Raw genomic sequence first — 13112 nt, forward strand, 5'->3', positions numbered from 1 at the left:
AGTGCGCTTAGAGATAATTATCGCCGGTTGTTGTTGATATGCCCCTATATTTGTACCCTATTAAGTACAAGATCTATCAAGACTTCAGGAGGATGTCCCAACTGAGAAACTTGACAGAGTTAAGTGAAGGGTCAAACGGTCTACATGCCACCTACAGAGACAACCATAAAAGATCTCATCCTGACACAAGTAGGGCCGACAGGTTACAATCACGTATCCCCACTTCAGAGCACAACTGCTGATGAAAAACAACCTCCGGCAAAACACTACTCTAACAATATTAGGCATGGCGTATTCAAAGACAGTTAAACGAGTGACTCTTGTGTACAAACTCACAAACACAGACACCTATATCAACAGCTAAAAGAGCAAAAGGGTCAGTCAAGTGGTGAATGTTTGTTACAAAGAAAACTGTGCAGCATTAACTTCCAGTGTAGGATCAGAAAACTGTGGTTTCATGGTGCAAAACTTTGTTGCTGAAACCTTGACCTCCAACAAGCACACTTTCACAGGGAGTACACCGTCATTCTGGAATGTCTTTTAAACCCAAATTAGACTTGGTTCCTCCCACCAAATTTTCAACGCCAAACTAAAGGATTTCCTAATAAACCTGCCCAATAATCTCTCACTTTGCTCATGCCTACTGACAGAGACTTTCTACTGTTGCACAATATTGTACTGCTGCTGACCTTAAATGCATAAAACCCATCAGTTGCGCCACTACTAGATGCATTATGGTAAATTCTAATCACCAATACTAGGTTCAGGTGTGCATCCTCTTTCCCACAACTGCTGCTTATTACAAGTGCATAATCTTACATACTTTAATATTGCACTACTGTTCTATATATACATTTAGCCACTGCTGTCTACAAATAAATATCTTTTAAATGCTGCAGGGTAATACTTATGCCCTTCACCCATTTATATAGCTCTCACCTCCCACACTAATGTGTCTTTTTATGCAATTTCTCTTCCACTTATAGGTTTGCAAGTTCTTATCCTATTACTCTCTGTTGCAAGTGCTCTGTCAATCGGCAGGGTTATGCAGAGCTGCATTACAAACAAAACGAATGATTAAACTTCTCCAAAGCAGATCTTCAGACTACTGCACCAAAGTCACATCTAGGAGCAATTTATTCAGCCGAGGCCTGTGCAGGTAGGAGCGGTGGGGAGGTGGGGCTGTGTGTGGGAGGATTTCGACAGATGACAACGAGGGAAAATTATTTATTTTATCGTCTGTCGTAATCCAACCCTCCACCCAGCCCCACTGCCCCACTGCCCCACCGCCTTTACCTGCACGGGCTGCAGCTGAATTCATTCCCGGACCACATGACAGAGCAATCTTTTTGGCGACAATAGTTATACAGTCCAGGCACATTTGTTACTGGGTGGAATAAAAAAATGTTCATACCCTTTATAATGCCTGGAAGTGTTGGTGCCCAACTACGTGGCTTAAATAATACCAGGAGCCTAATCCTACATAAGGGGGATATTATGAAGCAGCGCGTTAAAATGATCGCCGCTTTAGCGGCAGAGAACTGCCGCTAAAGCAGCGTTAATGGGCTTGATAATATGCCGCAGAGAATTCCAGTAGAAGCCCATGTTGACACCAGAACATGGGCTTCTATTGGAATTCTCAAAGATATATTATCAAGCCCATTATCACCGCTTTAGCGGCAGTTTTCTGCTGCTAAAGCGTTGATAATTTTAACGCCGTTTCTTGATAATATGCCCCTCAGTCTCTAAGGAAATGGAAATGGAAAGGTTGTACATCTTCTAGGTTTCCTAATAGAGCTTAACAATCTTGATGCTCCTAAGTCCAGCACCAACCATCATTGGAAGAAGTCCACATTAGTTGCAGTCGATGGTGATCAATAGAGGAGGTGGTGATCAATAGAGTAAGTGTCTCTCGAATCTCCTGATTGATTGTTGGACACTTTAGAGCCTTTCAGATGTTCATTAATTGGTGCCTTGTAAAAACCTGTGGTATCTTGGTTCGCTGTCCCTTGATTATGTCTAACATGTGTTGTTTGTGGGGCAACTATATGTGACATAGGGAATCCCCTATGTGGCGTTGTGAGATTGGTTATATGTTATTCAATACAAGGAAAAGGAAGTATCTATCTCCACCCATGATTTGGGGCCAGCAAAGACATATAAATATTTTTTGTATCTTATTTTCTTTATAGATTATGCTCCCGGTCATGACACAAACATTTTGTGCCCGAGGAAGTACTGGGCATTTACCAATACTTAAGAATGAAAAACAAAGGGCCATATTTATAAAAACAATCATGCAGCTCAGCAAGTTAACTTGCTGCGCTGTGTGATTGTGAAAGTGTAGGAATGTGCAGTACTTAATATAATACAGAGCATTCCTGTCTTTTCCCTGCACTGGTGCATAATGTGCTGACTAGCTCCAACACAGGCACCCTTGCACCATGGTGCAAGGGTGCCTGCTGGGTAAGCAGGTTTGTTTTTGTACAGTAAGTGACACCTTCCTGCACAAAAGCAATACTCAGAGGCATTTTCCTCTTTCTATGTGTGCTGCAGAATGCAGCACACATAGAAAGAGGAAGTATTGAGGTGAAATAAAGATATTTCTCCTCATTACGCCTGACCTGGGAAGTAGTAGCATTTTGGCACATTCTCAGGTCTACCAGTACTGGTAAATCTGGGAATGCACCAAAATCCATGGGTGGATTCGTGGGAACACCCACGTTCCCCCAACTTGACACATCCCTGGGGCAGAGTAACTCAACGCAGCTATTTGTGCTACGTTACGCTACTCCAGATTTATCGAGCCACGCAAGAACATTCAAGGTAGCCTTATGTGGCTTGATAAATCTAACTGAAGAGTTGCATCGCTCTTGTACCCCACTGTGTGGCACAAAGATGATGCAACTCTTTAATAAATATGCCCCTAAGGTTGCTATTTATAAGCCTCACACTTCACATCACATGAATCCTTGTTTGTGAACCACACCTCTCTTACAATAATATCCTTCATCTAACTGGGGTTGTGCAGTCCACATTGTTTTGCCATCTCTGTCAAGGCCTCACCTCTAGATTAAGCATGTTCACTACTTTGTACCTCCGTTCAGTAAATGTCTGCTGAAGCTCTCCCCTTTTGTCTGGAAAGGATGGATGAATTCTTGCTAACTCTTGACAGAAGTGCAGGCCAGGCCCCTACAGTTCTCATATTTAAAGGGGTACTCACTAGGCCTGGGTGGAATTTCAATTACGCCGGAGTAATCAGAGTAATATCTGTAATTATGCATTTCTCTGTGGTGCAGAACTACCAACTATAACGTGATTATGCCTGCTGGTGTAAATAACAATACTTTAAGAGGAAAACAATCCTACTGCGAGAGCACATGTAGCTCATCCTGGGGTATGCTCATGCTGCTGTTTATGTTCTGTTGCATTTATTGCTATTTTCTTAGTGCAAAATGCATCTTTGTCCATTTTAGTCATGAGGGTGCCTTTTACGCTAAGAATTAGCACTAAATGCTGGGAGTGCGTTGGGGAAAACCCCACCGCAAGTGCACATTTCGCGAGTACAAGCAGCTGCTCACACTCCCTATTCATGTTCTGTTGCATTTAGCACTATTTCATAGAGAACAATGCATCCTCGTGTCTACTTAGGATGCGAGGATGAATTTTTGTGTTAAGAAAACACTAAATGCAGGATTAATTCTTGGGTAAATTTGCACAATTTCACTGAATTTTGGGGTAATTCCATGTGTTCACGCTACATGGAATCACGCAAGTTACGTCTGCCTCTAGTGCTCATGCTGGAGTGGGGGTGAGGGGCAGAAAAGCACATGGCACAATAGCCCTGTACAGTAGCGGTCCGTGGAGGGAATGACGGTGGGGCAGTAAGGCGGGGCGGGCGAGGGGCAGGGTGGTGAAATGTAAACACCGGAATATGGATGACCGGAGGTAAGTACACATTTAAATAAGTAAAACGAATTCCTTTGCGCGCGCTGCATCGCATCTTGCGATGCAGCGCGCGCAACGAAATTCGTTTTACTTATTTAAATGTGTACTTACCTCCGGTCCTCCATATTCCGGTGTTTACATTTCACCACCCTGCCCCTCCTCCGCCCCGCCTCACTGCCCCACCGTGACTCCCTCCACGGACCGCTACTGGCCCTGTATATGGTGGCCTGCACAATGAGAGTGAGCCCTTCTTTCAACTTTCCTCATGCTAGAAGCCTCAAGCTCCTCTGCAGCTCATCTACCAGAAACAGAGCAGCACACAAACACTGAGTACACTACAAAAAGGTTGGCTTCTACACCATCAGGCAGGCTGCACAGGCAGAGCTTGATGGCGCCTTGATTTATTGCCTTCATTGAGAATGTAGAAACACATGCTTGCTCTTTCCTCATCGATTCTCTCTCATTGATTCCTCGTCTGCTCTTCTTTTACATTTTCTTCCTTTTTCAGCTTCCAGGTCTGACTCTGGGGAGCGCATCTAAAATTACCCCTCTACTGAGAAAGAGAAACAGAAGAATACAGCTGCATGGTAAGATGTTTGTGTATTTGCATAAAGATGTCATCAACGCTACGTAAATAACCAGGTGTGTGCCTACATGTGTAGTAGGTGTCATATGTGATTGTATGGGTAGTATGTGTTTTTGTGTGTTTGCTTGTGTGTGGAGCATGTGTGTATGGTGTGTGTGACTGCAAATGGGTGCTGTGGGGTTTGTTTTTGAGTGATGTGTGTGGGGCATGTTGGTGTGCGTGTGGTTTGTGAGTGTCGGTCTAGGGTTTTAGGTATGTGTATGTGTGTACGTATTAGTGTTTGCAGAAAGTGTATGTCTGTGGATACTCGTCGTTCAGAGCCGGACAAGCCTTTTATTCCACAGGGCATTTCCCTGGTGGGCTGGAGCCAGTGGACGCCGGTTTTGAAAGTCAAGGCCTGTTTCTGGTGCCTTTGTCACTTTCCCCAGCTCCCGAGGTTAAATGCAGCAGGCAGGGGAAGGCTTCAAAAGAGAGAAAAAGAAAAGGAGGATGAGGGTGGTAGAGAGAAAGCGATCAGAGAGGGAGAAGAGAGAGAGAGAGAGAGAAAGAGAGAGAGAGAGAGAGAGAGAGAGAGAAAGAGAGAGAGAGAGAGATAATCAAGCATGGAAAGAGAGATATTGCGCAAAGAGGTGAAAGGAGCGGGGCTGGTGTCAGCATTTTTGCCGCTGCTTTCGGTTTTGCGGTCCATCGCTGATGTCTTTATTTGCATGGAGTTTTATCGTCCGAAATGCAGTCATGTCCCATTATTCCATTAATTGCTGCATATCTTCATCATGCTCTTTAAATGTGACCTATGTTGTGCATCTCCATCTTCTTCATGGCGCGGAGCCTGGTTTATCCTTAGTGACAAAGCTGACAACGCCAATATGTCAGGTCGTTGCGCACAGACGACTTGGATCATCATTATAGACGGTGATTATTGCAATAGCAGCCAAGTATGGGAAAGATCATTTGTAGACTGCACGAATCAGCGAAATGTCATTCAAGTGCAACTTGCTAGCAGATGTATTTGGGGCGTCTTGGGTCACGCTGTCTAGAACCTACGGGACTCATTTATGAGGAATTGACTTAGTGCAGCGCTTCAAGTCTTCTTGCTGCGCTGCCCTACGCCAAAGTGAAAGAGCAGGAATGCACTGTATTTATGAAATACAGTGGTGCATTCCTGTCCTTTCCCCATGAGCTGGCGCACAATTTTCTGCCTCACGCCAAGGTAGGCACCCAATGGTGCAAGGGTGCCTCCGTTGCATGCAGGATTGTTTTTGTGCAGGAAGGGGCACCTTCCTGCACAAAAACAATCCAGTGAGCCATTTTCCTCTTTTTATGTGTGCTGCGGAATGCAGCACTCATGGAAAGAGGAAAACAAGAAGAAATAATAAAATTCTCCTTGTTACTCCTTCTCTGGGGAGGCATAGTTTATTGGTGATGCCCCAGGTTTATGTGATGAAGCAAATCAGGGGCAGAATCACAATCCATAGGTGCTGTGTGGGAAAACCCACTGCAACGCCCATGGAATGCCTCCTTGACGCAGAGTAAGGCAAGGCAGTGACTTTGCATCACCTCATAGATATTATTTAGAGGCATGCAATGTAAGAGCTGCCGGCGCAGCCCGAATGTTACTTTTTTTGATGCTCCGGCAGTGCAAGCCTCTCAATCATATCTATGAGGCAACGCATGGCCACTCTGTGTAGCGTTGCATAGCCTCATAGATATGGAGTAAGAAGAAGCAGCGCAAGTCGCTGCCTTGCTTACTCTGAGGCATTCCATGGGCGCTGCGGTGGGTTTTCCCATGCAACACCCATGGATTTTGATGCTGCCACAGATTTACTTAATCACTTAAACCCAGGGCACCAACAATACCTTATGCCTCCCCATAACAGGCATTACAAGGAGAAATATTTTTATTTCTCCTTCTTTTTCCTCATTCCATGTGTTCTGCATGCTGCAGCACACATGGAAAGAGGAACTGCACAAAAACAATTCTGCTTGCAACAGAGGCACCCTTGCACCATGCTGCAAGGGTGCCTACATTGGCACTGGGCAGCAAATTTGTGCCAGGGAAAGGACAGGATTGCACCAGATTTAAAAAAAATAGAGTGTGTTCCTGCCCATTTACATTACAAGAAGATGTGCGGCACCACCCTACGCCAATTCCTCATAATTGAGGCCCTCAGTTTTCAACCTTGGAAAAGAAAAAGGTTTCATACATTGTAAATAAGTTTTTTATGAAATCTGTCATTCACTGTTGAAGTTTGATGTCTGTGTCCCAACTTTGATGTTCTACGCAATGCATGTTTGTAGGGAAATTATTATTCTCAGCCTTCTAAAAACGTAGGGGGACTTCCTGGTTATAAGTGATTTATGAAACTCTAAATAGGGATACAGTTAATATTGAGTACTTCTCCAGAATTTAATATCTAGCCATTGACCCGTTAGCTGGTAAGGTAGCTCACTGTTAACACAAAATTTGACAAATATATCTGATCTCAGCCTGTTCATGCTACTGTGGGTGGAACTCCTATACTACATATACATTCACTGGGTAGCATCTGCCAGCACCAAACGATGAACCACATAAGCAATTTGGTTTGGCCCTCCTCTTTCATGAATCAAGAAAATCAGCAAATTATTAAAATTTACAACTTACTATACTGACCATACAATTCCATCAAATTGAATTCTACTCCACCATGTTTAGCATCTCAGTAACTTTAAGACTACCAACAGATGCAGCAACAGTGGCGGCTGCTAGGGAACAGTAGGGGTGGAGCATGGGGGGAAGGTGGATTAGAAAAAAAGAAAAAGAAAAGACGACTTAAATGCCGGGCACCACCACTCCTCCTTCTTCCCTCTGTTCCTGACTCCCCGCAGCACACAGTCTCCCAGACTCCCCTAAACCAATTACGACGCTGCTGTCATCAGCATGACAGCAGCATCGTGATCAGTCTGAGCGGCCTGGTTTGCTGCCCAGACAGTGTCTGGGAGCCTGGGACTGTTCCCCACCTGTCAAGCGCTCTTATGGTGCACCAACCACTCCTCCTCCCTCTGACGACAGCCAAACCCTGCCCCGCCCTAACCTGGCTCAGTACTAAAAATTAAATTATAAAAACATTGGATTATTATCATTTGTTTTTCCTTTTCCACAACTCAGAGAGCAGCGGGGCAACGCTCCTCCGCCTTAGCTAAATAGCCGCCACTGCGCTGCACTGCCATACTAATGGCAGGTTGTACACAATCAAGCCCCTCAAACGGGTTCTTGAGGCCTCATTGAGATAACTTTATGTCAATTCTAGTTTTCATCATTCAGCATGCTTGTTCGAAACCTAGACCATCTCACGAAGAAACTCATTCGTGGTGTTAACGCTCGCAAGTTTCACAGCCTTCATTCCCAGAAATTTTGTTCATGTTTTTAGTTTGGACTGTTTATGATTTTCCCAAAACGGTTTCTCAAAGCGGCATTCTTTGCTTATCTCCTGCAAATGCAGGAAGTGATACATATAGAATGGTTGAACATCATGAAGGTATAAAATATTGTCAAACATTTGGAAAAGGAAAATGCATAGGTAAAAAAAAACTGTGTCAGGAAAAGTAAGGGAACAGAAACTGCTTCTGGAATGGCTTAAAAGGGGGGACACCCTACTTGTAACCCCTTTGCCACCTCTCCTCCTGTACTTCAAGGCCTAGAGAGCATTCGCTCTCTTTAACCCAGCAGTCCTCAGTGTGCCCGGTACAACCCCGCCCACCCACTTATAAAACTTCCTGAGAATGTCACATGCACACCACACTCACTCCACTATCTGGTGACCTCAGCAATAAACAAAGAACGTGATTGCCACAAATAGAGATGGAAGATTTGTTTTCTCCATGCAGAGTAAGGGTATGTGAATCCTGGCACAAATCTGCCCTTTTTTATTTGCATAGGGTGAAATTTCTGTTATACCAGTGTAATTTCGTTAATTTCATCTGATGCTTAGGGGCATATTATCAAGGATGGCGTTAAAATTATCTCCGGTTTAGCGGCAGAAAACTGCCGCTAAAGCGGTGATAATGGGCTTGATATTATACCCTGGAGAATTCCAATAGAAGCCCATGTTCACACCAGAACATAGACTTCTATTGGAATTCTCCAGGGCATTTTATCAAGCCCATTATCACCGCTTTAGAGGCAGAATTCTGCCGCTAAACCGGCGATAATTTTTAACGCCGTGCTTGATAATATGCCCCCAAGTATGTAAAATTGTCTAAATTACATCACTACACCACATGGCGTGATTATGCTGCTAAATTTTAGCTTAGGGGCATGGGAGGAATGCGAACGCCCATAAAACAAGCAGCTATTGTTTGAAGCACTTGTGTTTTTTGTGTGCAGAATACGTATTCATGTCCAGAGTGAAGCAAGGAGGATGTTTTTTGTGCTAAAATATAGTGCTAAGAAAAACCTTTACATTTCACGTACGTTTGCACATTCCCTGAACTTCACGTAATTAGGTTGAAAGCAAATTATGTGAATGTTTTCATGCCCCTACTTTTCGCATGATTCACATCCACCTACCACAGACGGAAAAAAACCTGAGACCCGCAGGTGAAATGACGGTACCGCACACACAGCTCTCATTTATCACAGTTTGCATCAGTGGAAGTGGCTGAGGCCATCTGTGAAAACAGAAAACGACATAGGCGATGATGTTATTCCAGGAGGCCTGCCTCTTCTGAACTGCCTTTTTTTTCTGCCATGGAGCCATTAAAATTACGCTCGACAGCAAACTAAGGGGCATATTATCAAGCCAGGCGATAAAATTATCGCCACCTTAGCGGCAGAAAACTGCCGCTAAAACGGCGATAATGGGCTTGATAACATGCTCTATGGAATTCCAATTGTAGTCCATTTTAGACGTCCTTCACATCTAACATGGGCTTCAATTGCAATCAATTATATCGCCTGTCTTGTTAATATGCCCCTTAAACTGTTTCTTTGCCTATTCCAGTTTTCACAGGAATGTTTCATCCAACACTAGTCAAAAGGCTGTTTAGTATGAATGGTAGTCCAAGTGTAGAACCTTAGGGGCAGATTTACAAGCCGCTTGCGCAGGGCCAGACTGGCCGTAGCGGGCACCGGGCTTCGCACGGGTGGTGGCTGGTTTTGGGCCCGTGGGGGCCGTTTTTGTTACAGGGCCGATTTTGCAGCTTAGCTGCAAAATCGGCCTCGTAACAAAATCGGCCGAAAACCGGCCCTGGCGAAGAGCTCGGCGCCCCCCCCAAACCCCCCTCACCCTCGGGGGGTGGCGAGCACTTTGCCAGGGTCGGTTGTGGTTCCCAGTCCGGCCCTGCCCTTGCGCCACTTTTGCGTCACTTTTCCCATGTTAAAAATGACGCAAAAGTGGCGCAAGGGCCTTGTAAATAAGCCCCTTAGACTTCCACGTTGATAGGAGTGCATTGTATGCATCCGCCCCATGAGTTATCACAAAAACATGTTATTGTACCTACATTGATATTTCACAGTAGGCAAGTCCAGCTTCATGGGTGACAATAATAAGAATGCTTAACTAACCATAAGACATGCCTCATGGCGTTTATGACACAGTGATCTGAACCTTCGGAGAGGAATGAATTCATGTGATCAGTGTTGAAGCAAATATAAAAACAAAAAAATTAGCTTAAAGTACATCAACACGTGATAGTCGAGTTTATTAAATGCAACTTAAATCTAGATATATTACTTTCCTTATACACATATACCTTCAATGTACTTATGTATCTTTATATTTATTACTTTAATCTTAATTCAGCATCTCCAAGGCACTAACCTATATCTCACATACCTCTCTCAATCTATCCTCTACTTCCACTCCCTGACTCTCTCCAATGCACTACCCTATTTCTTTCACTATACCCCTCTCTGTATATTCTGTACCACCACTCCTTGACTCATCCTAAACCCCCATTCAACTACTATGATCCCCAAAATAACCGTTTCTATACTTTTCCCTCCTTGCATCATCTTAAACATCCTTTACTATTCAAATGTCCCAAACAAGCCTTTCTAAACCCTTCCCTCACATATCCCTCCGAGACTCATCCAATACCTCATCTTTCACCCTAACCCACTTCTAGAGACTCTTCCCCCTCCATCTCTCCTTTACTCGTCCCAAACCTCCTCCTACTGCTATGATCTCCAAATAAAAACTTTCTCGACACTTCCTTCTTATATCCCTCCACTATCCTTTTCCATCCAACTAACAGACTCACATGTCCATCGCTCAAATTAATTTAATATTTCCCTATAATAATTCACCACTAATCCTTCTTGGGTTTCGGAGTATTGTGCTACTCGCCGAAAAGGGCGTTGACACCTCGTCAGGGGTATTAAGCGCTATATAAATGCTATTACGATAGTCCGCCAAAGTCGAGTCCCTTCCAATTACAGTCTCCACAATGGGCGGTTCCCTGTAGCTCTCGCTAGAGGGGAGGGCTCGAAAATCCACTTGCAAAAGACAAGAGGGATGACAGCTGCGTGCTGACGCATATTCTACTTGAGTTAATGCACAAGGCGAGGATCATCATGTTTCAATTTATCGTCGTCATACTAATCAAAGATGTTCAAGTGGGTACAGTGTATTACAGCACAATAGGAGCCGCGAAGAGGCAATGGGAAGACAGGGAGGATCCGCGTCACTCCATGCTCAAGAGTGGCATTATAACTGAGATTATCTCCCAGAGCTGACGTACTAAGGATGGCGGGGGATTACCACTGATTAAAAACATCCTGTAAATCAGCGAATCATAGACCTTGCCTGCAAAACAGCGCAGCTCAATCAATTCACTCTCACGCGCTAAAGTGCCTAGCGCTCTTGGATCTTACACACCAAGTTGGCATGGTACCAGAATGTTGTAGTTAAAATAACTTGTAACAGAAACAATGTGTCCTAAATATTATTTAGAAATTAATTTCCACACTAGTGTTATTTAAATAAAATCTACAGCCAATGGGAGGATACTTTTGTGATGATTTTAAGAAAACAATGTTTGTGTCAGATGATATTTTTGCTAATGATATTCTGACAGGCAGCCAACTGGACCACCATCCCCATGGCCTGTTTCCCGGCTGAGTTGTAAAATGCCCCTGTTTCCCTCATATTATTTCATTGGCCACAGGGAGTGAGAATTCTTATGTATCAATATGTCCCATGGGTAAAAAAAAAAAATCATATCACACGCATTCTGGTGTTTTATTGCCTGGGCACAATCAGGTCATTTTTCTTCAGGAGTGTGGAGTTCTTTATTTCCATTGTCTACGTGAGGTTGTGTTTGTTTTCTTTGGCTTTAGATTGGCCATGGTTTTTTTTGTATTTAGAGTCATCTAGCTGTTTACATTTAATTGGGAGTGTAGGTTAGTTTACATATTCCCATTTGCATATGTAATTTTAGTTGGTGCATGAGAGGTTTGAAGTTCCAAACCCTGCAAACTGAAAAGTGTGAATAATAATAGTCCCAGTGAGTCTTGCATCCTTCCAATGATGATAAAATTAATATCCTTGAGTGGGGTAAAAAATCACCTTCAGTGCATAAATGCGGCTTTGAATGTGTTTTTTGTTTGTTTTTTTAAATGTCATAGTGATAAGCTGTACCACACTGAACACCCCAAAAACCATTGTACCCCTGAGCATTATTCTGTACTCCCCACCTGCTCTTCATAGTGTCACGATCACTTTTTATTTAATCTGTTTGCCTACTGAAAAATGCGCTTATCTCATTTCTTTTGTTTGTGTTCTGAAAAATGAGCAAATATAATTGAACTCTAAAAATAAAATGTGCGGGGCCTGCTTCAGGCACTTCGGGGTGATTTTAATCACACATTTCGGCAAACACAGTGGCTGATTGCATAAGGAGCGCTGTGAAGTGGCAATCGCTGCCTCGCTTGTCAACTTGAAAGGCCCGCACTCGAGGCTGCATTCGTAGGCAATCACTACATTGGACATATGAATATCAGACAAGGCGGGACCCTCGGCCGGGTGTTTTCCATAATGGAAGTCGTTCTGCGGTTTAATAGAAATGGTGCATGATTTACGATGAGATGGAAACCAAAATTAACTATGTACAAAAAAAGAAAGCAAACACCATTCGTTTTGTGTGCATTTATATTTGTTGATCAAAAATTAGATGACTGAGCTATTCCTCAGGAGAAATTGCTGCACACGCCCCCTTTCGGAAAGAAGCTGTAAGTGCACACAATTTGCACAGTTCATTCGCTCTCTATTTATTTTCCTTCCTCTGCTTCTGGTTTCGACACACTGCACATTCTGAGTAAGTTTAGTTCAACACCACCTACAGAAGATGGTTTATGAACTACAGCGCAAAAACCATACAGCTGTTTAACATTGTCAATTAAACAGAACACCCATACCCTTTTTTAGGTCGAGCCTGTAACAGCGCGCATGCGCTGTTCTGGCGAAGACTTTATGTAAGGGCTTTCAAAAACTGTCCTAACAATCGCACATGCTCGTGCGTGTGCTTTTTGTTTTTTCCCACGCTATTGACCTTTGCGTGCGTCTTTTTAACAAAGACAGCACGCTATTGGCCAAAG

The 13112-nt window shown here is 43.7% G+C and overlaps 1 protein-coding gene across 1 annotated transcript in view; it reads left to right on the forward strand.

Annotated features, from left to right (window-relative positions):
- LINGO2 (leucine rich repeat and Ig domain containing 2) overlaps positions 1-13112 on the forward strand; it is a 3888832-nt gene that overhangs the window by 2007777 nt on the left and 1867943 nt on the right. Inside the window, exon 8 of the mRNA XM_085641323.1 lies at positions 4457-4535. The gene's annotated coding sequence lies outside the window, so the exon portion shown is untranslated. The remainder of the gene's footprint in view (positions 1-4456; positions 4536-13112) is intronic.

Source organism: Triturus cristatus, chromosome 2_2 (genome assembly GCF_964204655.1).
Source record: "Triturus cristatus chromosome 2_2, aTriCri1.1, whole genome shotgun sequence".
NCBI lineage: Eukaryota > Metazoa > Chordata > Amphibia > Caudata > Salamandridae > Triturus > Triturus cristatus.